This window comes from Lynx rufus, unplaced genomic scaffold, assembly GCF_022079265.1.
Source record: "Lynx rufus isolate CCGP_SWC_20201006 ecotype Redwood Valley unplaced genomic scaffold, mLynRuf1.p SCAF_13, whole genome shotgun sequence".
Lineage (NCBI taxonomy): Eukaryota > Metazoa > Chordata > Mammalia > Carnivora > Felidae > Lynx > Lynx rufus.
This window is the reverse complement of record NW_025814827.1, coordinates 48264969-48279441: the sequence shown is the minus strand read 5'-3', so window position 1 is coordinate 48279441 and position 14473 is coordinate 48264969. Positions and strand designations below refer to the sequence as shown.

At 35.4% G+C, this 14473-nt stretch overlaps 1 pseudogene; it reads left to right on the top strand.

Annotated features, from left to right (window-relative positions):
- The first annotated feature begins 4332 nt into the window (after nucleotides 1–4332).
- LOC124508210 (60S ribosomal protein L28-like) lies at nucleotides 4333–4744 on the top strand (annotated as a pseudogene).
- Nucleotides 4745–14473: the final 9729 nt, after the last annotated feature.

Sequence of the window (14473 nt, the reverse complement as noted above, 5' to 3'; positions counted from 1 at the left end):
ATATATATATATATATTTCTAGAGTATGAAACCTTCCCTATTTCTTATAAAATTAAAAAAATAAATATTTATTGACTAGTAGAAAAGTGACACTGAACTGCGGACTTTCACAAAGTTGCTCCTCAGTGATGCTATGAGTTGGATTTTAACATCCATTCAAACTGAGGAGAAAAACAGCCTCACAGAGAACAAGTGACTTCCCAAGGTTACTCAAGCCATTAAACGAGCTCTGATTCAGTTCTCCCAACTCCAGCCCCAGTGTTATTTCCACTACTTGATGCTGCAACTCTTCATTTGAAAATTTAATCATAAAGAATACTATATCATTAATCTACCAACATATTTTCATTCCACCTTGTAAAATTTGCTGAGTAAAAATGCTGTCCTCTGTTAAACTGCATAACCTTGGACAGGGCTAGGGTAGTTCTGATGTATTGAAACAGATCTGATTACAAACCTACATCAAACTATAGGATTAAGAATTTGAAAAGCAGAAGTAAACTTTAGAGCTCACAGTTCTGTTTCCAGCAAGAATGTTTTTAGATGATTTATAATGGGAATTTTTCAAATTACTTATTATAATAAAAATACTTGATTGTACTTAGTAACTGTACATAAGCATATTTTAAACCATTTTAAGAGGATGAACATGATTTAAAACTCCTTATACTAATTTCTGCCTGATGTAGAGGACTTATAACAGATGCATTAAGGAGATTTAATGAACTTCACAAGGATAAAACTTACTACAGAGCACTTTCTTTAATGCTGAATTTTAACTCTTATACAATACTAGTTTAAGAGTACATTAATGAGCTTTAAAAAATCTAAGTAGATTTAATGTGTTTGGGGTTTTAGTTTTTGTCTATCCATAATGCAGAAGGGTGTGTTGTCTCATATGAAATTTTGTTGAACTGTAGATAAGTCATTTTTATGATCCTGTAAATAGCACTACATATTATATTAAGTGTGTTCAGTAGGTATTAAATAATCATTTTGACTTAGTTCCACAATTTACATGCAATACATTACTTTAACTTCTGGACCAAAGAATGGTATGCTAAAAGTGCTATTTGACAACTGGACATAACTGAATGACTACTATTTTGTTAAAATGAAATTAATAACAGGTGCAGCCATTTCATGTGCAGTGTATTCATCTCTGGTGCTTTAGATTCTTATGCGATTTGGGTCGTAATGTAAATAAAATACCTTTTGTCCTTTCTGTATGATCCCCAGTGGGCATTTGTTGGCATTTTCTCTACACTAAGCAACCTACTACTGTTGACAAATATCAAGGTAGGAGAAAGAAAGAAAGAAAGAAATTTCTTTCAAAAGAAAGAAAGAAAGAAAGAAAGAAAGAAAGAAAGAAAGAAAGAAAGAAAATTTAAAAAGAAAACTACCTTTTATAGTTTTTTAAATATAGGATTAATCATTTTCTATAGCTATCAATTATTCTAATTAGCAGGTCTATTATTTAATCATCCCCACCTTGTTATTCTTTTCATTCTCATACTTGATTCTTGGCTACCTGAGAAAATAGAAGTTTCAGGCCTTGTGAATATACATGTGAATTCCACCTATTTTTAGTTGAAAAATCCTCTTCAATATTTTTGTATGCTAGCAACTTGGTTCAGATAGAGCTTATATTCCCTGCATAATCCAATAAAAATAGCTTATGTGTGTTTAAAGTGCTTTATACATATTAATATTCTTACCAATACATTTGATCCTCCAAGTCCAGAAACATGTTTGGAAAGTTTATGTGACTTACATAAGTGGCATCCACTTACCCACAGTCCTGACTCTAGAGCTCTGTACCTTCTAATGAGAAGAACCCTAGTAGAAACATATGTAGTAATACCTAGAGAAACATAAATAAGTAAACTAAAACCTTGGGAACTATAGAAAGACAAAAATACACATCTGTACAAATAGCTTAGAATTAAGAAATGTTCCCAAGGCTGCTGCTGACTTCTAGGAAACAAATTCCTGAAGAGTTTAAAGGTTGCCCTACTCTCGTGGACAAATTAGTCTCTAAAGTTTCTGAGCCTTGACTTCTTACCTATATAAGGGACTTAATAACTGATATATCTAAATCTTCTTCAGTCGGCCTCCATTTTATTAAATCCAGATCTTCCTGAGCAACATGGAATTCTATGTAGTCTTCCATTTAATTACCAGCATAAAGTATTGTCCTTATGCCATTTGGTATCATAATTCCATTTCACTAGAAAATTAACAAAATCGAATTCAATTTTAGAACTATAATCAAAACGTGCATTATTGAAAAACTTACATATAATATGAAAAAAACACACAAAAACTCCGTGTTTGTTTTTAAGATGCCAAAAGAAAACTGAGGTTATTTTTATAAAGAATATGATTTTTTTTTAATTTTTTTTCAACGTTTATTTATTTTTGGGACAGAGAGAGACAGAGCATGAACGGGGGAGGGGCAGAGAGAGAGGGAGACACAGAATCGGAAACAGGCTCCAGGCTCTGAGCCATCAGCCCAGAGCCCGACGCGGGGCTCGAACTCACAGACCGCAAGATCGTGACCTGGCTGAAGTCGGACGCTTAACCGACTGCGCCACCCAGGCGCCCCAAGAATATGATTTTTTTAATGAAGAAAAATTAGGATGAAGAGACATACACAGAAATAGATTCACACTATGGATTTTGATGACAAATCTCTCTCTCTCTCTCTCTCTCTCTCTTTCTCTATCTTTCTTTCTCTCCTAATTTTCCATAAGAACCAGGAGCACAGAGTTGATGATAATTCACAGCTCATGGCCACACTAATCACTGGATTGTGAAAAGGACAAAAGGTAGTTGAATTCATTTATAAAAGAGAACATGTACAAAAGAGAGAAGAAAGGGGCGTGACCAACAACAAATATGTAAGAATGGCTAAAAAGTATAAGAATGATTTTTAAAAGGCCAATAACCATAATGCAGTGAGGCTTGCCAAAAATTCTAAAGACACGCAAAATAGGGTTTTGAAGTTATGTTCAGAGAAAATGAGCATGTTGCTTCAGAGTAACATTTTTATAACACATGACAAAGAAAAGGCCATACCACTCAACTTTTATTTTATTTCCATCTTCTCTGTCAAGGATAGCAAAAATAATGTTGGTGAGAGGAAATTGAAACCCAAGAAATGTAAGATTGTAAGAAAGCAATTCTTTTTCTAAATGACTTCATATCTTTTGTCCCAGACGAATTATAACCCAGGTTAAAAAAGGAACTTTCAAATAAAATGTCGCATACCATTGAACTATTTCTTGAGGCATTGTTAATAATCAGAGATAACCAAAATACTAGAGCAGGGGAAAAATGTTATAATTTCTTTTTAAATTAAAAATCAAGGACTGAGCCATAAAAAAGAATGAAATCTTGCCATTTGCAACATGGATGTATCTAGAGGATATAATGCTAAATGAAATCAGAGAAAGAAAAATATGATATGATTTCACTCATGTGTGGAATCTAAAAACAAAACAAAACACTTAAAATAGTGAACTGGTGGTTGCCTGGGGGAGGTGAGCGGTGGGATGGGTGAAGCAATGAAAGGGATTATGAGTACTCTTATCAGGGGCACCTGGGTGGCCCAGTCAGTTAAGCATTGGACTATTGATTTCTGCTCAGGTCATGATCTCAGGATTTGTGAGATTAAGCCATGTGTCAGGCTCTGTGCTAATAGTGCTGAGCCTGCTTGGGATTCTCTCTCTGTCTCTCTCTCTCTCTCTCTCTGTCTCTCTCTCTCTCTCTCTCTGTCTCCCCATCTCCCTCTCTCTTTACCAAAAAATAAACACTTTTAAAAAGGTACAGTTATGGTAAACATTGAGTGATGTATAGAATTGTTAAATCATTATATTATGCACCTGACACTAATATAATGCTCTATGTTAATTATACTTAAATAAAAATATAAGAAGTTAAAAAAATAAAGAACACTTGAAAAAAAATCCAAGAATTCTATACTATACTGGAGAGTGAAATTAATTCCATAGAAAATCTTAGAAATTATTATTAAAATATGGTTTATTAATAATTGGAAACAAATGTTCAGTAGGAAGTGACATGAGTTCACTAAACGTAAATCATGCATGTCTTACCTCGTTTTTTTGTTGACAGATTTAGCCCATTTATGTAGCAGGTGATTTCTAGACACATATTCCAATTTGGGCAAATTATCAATTAGATACAATCTTGGATGATATATTCATCAACAAGAGAAAAAATCACTCAATTCCATTATAATTTTCTAATGGTTTCGATGGGTTGTATTAAAAATACATTATACAGCTCTTTCTGTTTCTAGCTGCTGTAGGGAAAGGGGCTGCCGCCATGTCGGCCCACCTGCAATGCATGGTCATGCAGAACCGCTCCAGCTTCCTGATCAAGGGCAACAAGCAGATGTACAACCCTTTGCCCAATAACCTGAAGGCACGCAACTCGTTCTTCTACGATGGGATGATTAACCACAAGACTGTGGGCGTGGAGCCCGCAGCCGGCCAACTGCAAAGGGGTGGTTGTGGTCATTACGCAGAGATCTGGCCAGCGAAAACCTGCCACCTCCTACATGCAGACCAACAAGAATGCCCAGGCCACTCTCAGCAGCATCCGTCACAAGAAGAACAAGAACATTGCTGCTATTCACAGAACCAGCGCCATCCTGCGCAGCCAGAAGCCTGTGATGGTGAAAAGGAGGCATGCCAGCACCACCAAAAGTTCCTGAACGCCTGCCTCCACTTCCAGAGCAATAAAGACGTCAACCACCTCCGCGGGGGGGGAAGGGGGGGTTATAATATATATAGATATATTATAGATACCTATATATTATATATAATTATATATTATATTATATATTATTATATTATATATTATATAATTATATTATATATAATATATATTATATATATATATAATCTGAAATGACATTTTTAGTGGAACAGGGTTCTGTTCTAGGTTCCATTCTCATCAAATGCATCTAAGAAAAATATTGCATAAGTCTGGATTGAGCAGAGAAAAGCAGTGGTGGCTAGAGGCCATGATAATATACCTCAATGATCAACTACAAGTCTAATTGACCAGGGTCTGAAATCCAAATATGTGTTTGTGCTGAAGGTACGTCTCCCAAGGGCTGCTCATAATTAACCATGGAACCTGGTAGGGATCCTGAAGCAAGTATGTTACTGGAAAATGTGGGACTCCCTGACAGGTGATTTTGGCTTAAGGGCTTCCCCCATGGCCTTGCTGAACCTTCCTCATAATCCAGGATTGGATCTCCAATCAGATTGAGGGGAAACTTACTCAGTTAGGCACCTAGAGCATACACATGGATCACTGGATTTCAGGTCTCAGCTACAAAAAAAAAAAAAAAAAAAAAAATCATGATTGGAACTCTAGATTCTAAGTTTGATGTAATTCCAAGATCTATTCAATGGGAAGTGATAATAATACCATAAATGTAACTTCCTCAGAATCGTAGGGCATCAGTAGATTCAAATAGGAAAAACAAAAGCTAACAAATGAGGAAGATTTCAACATCTTTGAGATTGTATTAGTCTAAGAGTAGTTTATATTTCTTTAAAAGAAATCAATTTGTAAGTAAAATAGGGTCACAGGAAATACATAAAAATAGTTTGGTAGTGCTTTTTAAAAGAAAATTTTTTAATGTTTATTTATTTTTGAGAGAGAGAGAGAGACCGACTGCAAGCAAAGGAGGGGAAGAGAGAGAGGGAGACATAGAATCCGAAGCAGGCTCCAGGCTCTGAGCTGTCAGCACAGAGTCCAACACGGGGCTAGAACTCACAAACCGAGATCATGACCTGAGCTGAAGCTGGGCACTCAACCAACTGAGCCACCTGGGTGCACCAGTTTGTAGTGCTTTTGAGACAACACATGCCCACATACATATACACTCCACTGATTTAAAGAATCTAGCCTTTCATTCTTCTATCAGGAAGCCTCAAGTTTCCCTTCCACTTCCTCTCCTGTGCTGGGTATACTGGATGGCTTCTTCTGTTGCAGGCCACCCTTCTTGATGTGTGTTAGTGTGGCTCACCACCTGGTCTGTAGAGGTCTTTATCTTAATTTTTTAACCATCCTGGTAGAATGTGACTTTCCATTATTTAAGTTTTTAGGAAAGACCAAAAGATATGCTTTATTTTCTCATTCACAGATATCCCTAGTGGGCTTGACCTGCCAGCTCTACAGATGTATATGGATAGCAGTGAATGCAGTTTAAGCTCTCAGGCTAGGAGCCAGAAAAGGTAATAAAAGAGATATTCAAAGACGAACTGATCAGCAGGCATTTGAAAATACTAGATTGGAATTCAGGAGAAACTATACCAATGGATATAGATTTAAGGATTGTCTGCATTAAAACAACAACTGAAGAATCAGAAGAGATCCATTTAATGAGGGAAGAAGTGTAGAGAGAACAAAGGGCCAAGACTGAATCTTAGAAAATGCCAATGTGACCTGGGTTTGGGGACCTATTTGAGACTCTCTACAGGTCAGCCCTTAGACCTTTCCATGGTCTCTACTAGCTCTCTGTGTACTTTATTTCTTTCTGTCTGTCTTTGCAGAAGCTCCCACAAACTCAGCCTTCTCCATTTGACAGTTTCTAGCACCGTTCCAACTTGGGATTCTGTTCATGTCAGCTACACGGTAGCATAGTCTCCCCAACTTCCCTGACTTCCTTTGAAAATGATCTAGACTCTTCTCTCCTCAGGGTCTTTCTCAGTAGCCTCTATAATAAAGCACAAACATACACAGAAATACACACAACAGAACACGTGCAAATATGCACACATGAGGGAAATCAAAAATAAAAAGAACAAGAAATACAAACCGTTAAATGTAATTTTTAATCTCTAATTGAACAAGTAGGGGTAAATGGATACCTGATTGTCTCCATTTAGCCCTATGTTTTCATTTCCCCACAGGTAAGAGCCCATTACAGTTTCCTTCTTGCCTCATTCATTGTCTTAACCCCTCTTTAGGAGACACCATTTCAGAAGTTCTCTTAGGCTTAGCACAGTAATTTTCAAACTCTCTTATCCATGACCCATAGTAAGAAATACACTTTATATCATCGCTCAGCAAACACTTAGCTGAGTGTGTGTACATGTGTTTGAAATAATAATTCCTATCCTTACTGCAACAAATGATATTTTTCTTCTACTTTTTCCCCGTTGTTGGTTATTACCTACTAAACTAATCCCATGACCATCTATTGAACCTAGAGTAGAGCCATGTTTTGAAAAATCCTGATTCAGAGACAACAATCATGCACGCAGATAAAACACATGGAGAAGTAAAAATGTTCCCTTTCTCTCAAAGGGGTCATTTGCATTTCCCTAGACCCAGCAGCCCTCATCCACAAGTCTTCTGCTCAGTTTGGCTTTTTCCTGTATTTGCTCATATTTTCAGCATTTTCCCACATTTACTCATATGGAGTCTATGGGGAAAGGGTTGAAACTCTGGCAAGAGGTATTCCTAATTACAAGGGCACAGGAGGAGGCCAGAGAGTAATAGCACTTACCTCATATCTTTTCTCAAATGTCACTTCCTCTGTGAGGTCTTATGTGGTCATTGCATCTAAAATCCAGACCTCTACTAATGCATATATCCCTATTCTCCTTCAATATTTGCTTTTCCTTAGCAGTTGACAATATCTAATATTTTATATATTTAAAATACCTATTTAATTTATTATCTGTTTCCCCACTGTCACAGTAACTCTAAAGGAACAGATGCAAAGAACCAGAGTGTTTTTTTGGAGGAAAACTTAGAAGCAGAGAAAGAAAAAATAAACATTTTTCCTGAGCTCTCATTATCCAGGAAGAATGTGCCTAGGCCAAGTGAGGCTAGACTGCATCCCCTATAGCAAGCATGCAACAGAGAGGAACCCTTATCCACATAGCACTCTACACGTTTATAGGTACAGGGAGAGAAAACAGCTTTGAATGTAACAAAGGAAAGTTCTGTTCAAGAAAACAGCCTTCTAACTTTCTCTTAAAACCTACTAAAGATTTTAAGGGAAAATTTTAAGGGAAAAGACACGATCAGACTTGCTTTTATAAAGTATACTTTATTATAGTGTGAAGTTGGTTAGACTGGCTATTAGCAGTTCCTCTTGTCACTCTCTCTACCTTCTGAAATTGGCTAAATTTTCTCCAGGTTAAGGAATTTGGCTGGTCGAGACCTCAATAAATCTTAGGTACTTCAGGGAGACACTTGGCTCCATTAGCTGTAAAGAATATGTACTTGAGGGTTGCCGATGCAGTCATTATGTGCAAGGCAGAGAGAAGAGGGATTACAATATAATTTTGTGTACTTTATTCCAATTTTTAAAATGATAGAAGATAAATCAGGAAAAACTTCTTTTCACCTTGTAACTCTAAGGAGCCTAATCAAAAATGTTTGCTATCTGGTATAATTTGCTTTTTACAAGATTTTAATAAAATATGATTCCTTTCTACAAGGACTCTGAAGTATTAAAACACAGTAAAACCTTTTTTTTTTCTCTTATACTGATTAGGAATTTTATTAGAACCTTGGATTTCTTAAATTTCGCCTCTAGAGCAGCACTATTTAGGAGGGACAGAATGTGAGGCACAAGTATGTATGTAATTTAAAACTTTTGTATACTACATTAAAAAAAGAAAATAGGTGAAATTAATTTAATATTTTATTCACATTAATGTATCTAAAATATATCTATTTCAACATGTGATAATGTAAATAATTAAATGAGACATTTCACATTCTTTTTTCTTATAATAGACTTCAAAATCTGGCATGTATGTACTTAACACATATAGCATGTCTTAAGTCAGAATAGCCACATTTTAAGTGTTCACTTTGCCTAGTGGCCTAGTGGTTACCTTATTGGACAGGCATATTTCTAGATCTTTTTTTGAGAGAAAACATTGGTAAAATGAGATCAGGAAAGGAATGTTTACTGAGTACCTACTGCCGGCCTGACTGTACAGGCAATTTTACATTGATTTAAAATTTAATACTCCCAAACGCATGTGAGGTAGTTCTTACTATACTCACATACTGCCACTCAGAGGTTTAATGAACTTATCAAAGGTCATCCAGCTAATAATTCTAGTTGGCCCCAAGATATCCTCTGTCCACCCCTCTTTTCTCCCTCAAAGGAGATATCCTTACTAAACCTTTTATTATCAATAAATGCTTAAGCTATAGTAAATATTACCCAAATCCTAAATTGTTATCTATTAAGGCAAGGAAAGAGGAAACTGTATTCATTTTTTTATTACTTCTTTATTATTATTATGCATACACTACCATGATATCACAAAAAAATGTAGATTTGGATTCATTGATTTGTATATTTCAAGACATGTTTTTCACAGAGCTCATAAATTTGGAATCTCTAGAATGATACCTAAAGCTGGTGCTTGTCAGCTTCTGTCATTATCAGATCAGTCTTTTTATAAACTGAATTTCTTGGTCTTGGTTGTGAAGGGCATGTGAATATGACAGTGTCAAGGTCTGACATGGCTGAAGCAAATATGTTTGTTCTGATTTGCTGTGCATGAAAAATATTAATCCCACAACATGTAGGCCTATATTTACAAGCCATTACAAATTGATGCTCTGCATATTTTGGTCACAGATAATTCTAACATAGTTGAATGTGAAATTGGCCATGCAGTATTAAGAAGATAAAAAAGTAATTGTTGTACATATTTTGTTGTTTGAATTTGACATATTCTACTACTTGAGAATTGCTTTATTTTGATAACCTGCCACTGATAAAAAAAATAAAAACAATTTTCAAGAGTTTATAAAATGTTCTATGCTCTATCTGATTGAAAGACAAGAAAACAATTTCTTTCAAAAGTATAAAATTCCAGATACTACTATTGTAAAAGAATAGATTACGGAAAAGAAGCTATTTTTGAAATAGAGATTGATTTAGTCCTATAGAAAAATAATGACACATGCATCAGAACAGATATGCAAAGATAATTTTATAAACTCATACTCTCAAATAAGAAAAAATGTTAAAGTTTTATCTATGATTTAAGCAAAACTGAAATACAGTACACATATATATTAGATAGAAAATTAAAAGAAATAAAAACCAAAAAGAAAGATCCCTACTTTTGATAACTTAATCACTGACTAATGTATAATTCATATACTTTTATTGGTGAACAGGAATTCACTTTTTCTTTTTTTTTTTTTTTTTTTTAACGTTTATTTATTTTTGGGACAGAGAGAGACAGAGCATGAACGGGGGAGGGGTAGAGAGAGAGAGGGAGACACAGAATCGGAAACAGGCTCCAGGCTCCGAGCCATCAGCCCAGAGCCTGACGCGGGGCTCGAACTCACGGACCGCGAGATCGTGACCTGGCTGAAGTCGGACGCTTAACCGACTGCGCCACCCAGGCGCCCCGAGGAATTCACTTTTTCTTGAAAACACTACTCATTTTCTTTGGTTTCTTTTTTTAAAATTTTGAATATTCAAATATTTTTGATGTATTGAAATAATGTTATCTGTAAATAACATGAATGTTGGCAAGGATGTGAGAAACAGGAACGCTCTGCATTGTTGGTGGGAATGCAAACTGGTGCAGCCACTCTGGAAAACAGAATGGAGGTTCCTCAAAAAATTAAAAATACAACTACCCTACCACCCAGCAATAGCACTATTAGGAACTCATCCAAAGGATAAAGGAGTGCTGATTCATAGGGCATGTGTACCCCAATGTTTATAGCAGCTCTTTCAACAATAGCCAAATTATGGAAAGAGCCCAAATATCCATGAAATATTTATTTAATTTTGAGAGGGAATGAGAGAGAGAGAAAGAGGCACAGAGAGGGAGATGCAGGCTCCAGGCTCTGAGCTATCAGCACAGGGCCCAACACAGGGCTTGAACCCACTAACCGTTATCGCGGTGAGAGCATGACCTGAGCCTACATTGGCTGCTTAACCGACTGAGCCACCCAGGTGCCCAGGTTGATTACCAGTTTTTGACATGAAAATTAGATATTACAGAATTCGACATAACTATAAATGTTTGTTTTATATGAAGTATGTGATCTTTTAAATCAAATCATAATGCAGATGAAAGTATTTAAACTTTATTTTGAAATTTTATTTGTTTTGATTTGCATTTAAAAGAAAATCATGATTCACATAGAAAATTTGGTTCTAAAAGCAACAGTTTTGAATGGCATGCCTTGCAATTTCATGACCAACTTGATCATGACTGATCCACAAATATGGAAGAGGATTCAGAGGTAATTATAGCCAAGTTGAATTATGACAAGTTATAACAATGGGTAAGAACATAATTTTTGAAGTCTGAAAGGCCTGAGACTAGAGTTCTGCCTCCCCCATGTAATTACTATTTGACCTTGACATCTTTAAACTTTTTATTGAGATGACAATTAGAAATACTAATCATATCTACCCCATAGGATATTAAGTCAGATGATATTTACCAATGGATTAAAGTATGGCACATAATTAGAGCCATGTTAATTTTGAAAGACTATGGGTAAATGGACTCAAACAAATTTAAAGTTTTGTAATGAAATATTCAGTTGTGTCATTTTTTAAAATTTGGATAACATGCTAATTTTTGTTAAATTTTCCCTCAAAATTTCAAAACAAATTTCTTCTTTCTATGGCAAGTGATTTAGAAAGTAATAAGTACCCTTCTATTCACACCACAGTAAAAAAACAAGTAAATGGGGAGCTCTGGAATATTTGTTCTCTTGTCCAATTGAATTGTAAAAATTTCATGTATGTCAGCCTATGAACTAATTAGTCAAGTAACTTGTGTGCACATTCTTGTTGTCTCTTAGCTTTATTTTCAGACAATGTGCTAATTGTATTTTCCTAGCTGCCTGCTAATCTAATCTAATTGTTGCGATATAATAGAATGTCATTTAATAAGTGCATTTTCAGCATCAGATTCAAATTATGTTTGCATACATTTTTGATAACATTAAGCTGTTCCATTTATTCTTAAAGAATTTGAAAGCTTTATTTTTATACTCACTTTGTTTTGTTTCAAATAATGTTGTAACTTGGCAGAGATTGTAGAACTCTTTTCAAAATTTCACTGCATAAACACACTAAGGATTTGAGTAATTTTTATTCCCATGAAAATTATCCCCAACAAAAATAACTTTAACTTTCTTGTCATATTTTTTCTTTAAATTTCTAGTGATTTTGTAGAAGAATTTCTGGCATAATATATAATGGCTTAACGTTTAATATAATATATGTTACTTCATCTTAAACCAGATGAATCTCATTGCTAGATTCTTTCCTTTTTTTAATTTTTACCAACAATTTTAGCTTTAATAGTAATTATATTTCATTTGAAAAAAGTTATGAAAAACTATAAAGGTTATAATAACACTATTATAAACAATCATAGAAGAATCTAAAATTTAAAGTAAGTGCTAAAACAATTTCAATACCATGTGTATTAGAGTTCTCCAAAAAATGCAATCAATAGGGTGATTTATAGACACACGAGAGAGAGGGAGAGAAAGAGATAATAAGGAATTGACTCAAGTGATTATGGAGACTGACAAGTTCCAATATCTACAGGGTAAGCTGGCAAGGTTGAGACCCAGGAGAGCGGACAGTGTAGTTCCAGGGTGAAGGCAGGCAGGCTAGGGTCCCAGGAAGAGCCTACCTTCACTTTGAGTCAGGCTTTCAACTAATTGAATGAGATCTGCTCAGATTACAGAGGGTGATCTGCTTTCCTCAGTCTGCCTATTTAAATATATTCACATCCATAAACAACCTCACAGAAACACCCAAGATGATGTTTGAGCAAATATCTGGGCACCCTGTGGCCCAGTCAAGTTGACACATAAAATTAATCATCACACCATATTATACACAGAGTTTACTATATCATTATTCCCCAGTCCACAACAAAATATGACCCTATGAGTTGAGCCTGCACTCATAGATATGCCTGATCCTCACCTGGCATTAAATTCAGTGCAAAAATATACACACACGCTATAATAGTTTTCTGCTTTCCACAGTTTACAATTCTTGGCATGCAGGGGTCTGAATCTTTTTGGTACCAGTGTAGCATTAAATTATATTGCAATGATTCGATGAAAAGTTGCAAATATATGCACAGAGATGACAGAACAAGCTTTTTCTGATACATGTAAAAAATGAGTTAACCTGGCAAAGCAAGTTAACTAATGGTCTCTGACATTTTGAATTCAGCATACAACATTCTTGATATATTGTGCTGCTTTATTTTATAGTTGAAGTTATTTTCTATTAAATTTTTTACTAACTTTCACAGGATCTGAATCCTCTTTGTATTAATTCCTAGCAGCCACTTTTTGTTCTTACTTATGGGTCACAGATCATTACTTGTAGAAGTAGCACATTGAACATCAACTCTCTAAAATTCTATCAAATCTCTAGGAGACCATCTGGAAAGGAAGAATTTTCCACTTGATAATAAGGAACAAGCATATTCTAAATTCTGCTATAGGAATTTAAATAATCCTCCATTGATAATTTGGTATTAAAAATAAGTACCTGTCTGGAGTTCTCTCCTTTTCCTTACCTATTTCCTGTTTTTCCTCCAGTAGGTGGGTTTCTGGGCATATTTGGTCAAATCATTGTGCCAAATCAGCTGTCATACAGGAGCCCTCTCTGCCCATTAACTTTCTGGCTTCATACCCTATATTGGCAAGTAGAGTGCTTCTGGACATGTGTGCGTTTTGCCATTTTAATGTCCTTCAAAAGCACATTAATAGAAGCATTCTTTGTGTCTCCCTTTAGAACACAAATTATATTCTTATTTGCCCACCATATTTTTGGCCTTCGATTCTTACCTATGTCCTGAGTGAAATTCAATGAGACCTCCAACCTAGAAGGTCTCATTGCATTTTACTTAGAAGCAAATCAGTTTGACATTTAAACCCAGAACAAGGGTTCTTATCCCTGGGCACCTTGTATATTTATGCAAAATTTTGTATGTATGTGCATGTATACACATTTTCCTGGGTAGAGAGCATACTGTTCACTGAGTCTTAACTGTGTTCTTCATCCCAAATAGGTAAAGCCACTGAACCAGTAGGAAGAACCGAGATTCACTAATTTCTTTTTGTATTATGGTTCTTCAGGGTTCTCCAGAAAAACAGAACCTGTCTCTCTCTCTATATATATATGAAAGAGTGAGTTGAAAGAGGAATTTTAAGCAATTGGCACACGTAATACAGAGGCTAGCAAGTCTGAAATTCACAGGGCAGGCTATCATGACAGAAATTCTGGCAAGAGTTGATGATGCAATCTTGAGTTCAAAGGCAGTCTGGAAGAAGAATTCCTTTTCTTTGGGGGACCTCAGTCTTTTTCTCTTAAGACCTTCAACTGATTGGATAAGGCCCACCCACATTTTGAGAGTGATCTGCTTTGCTC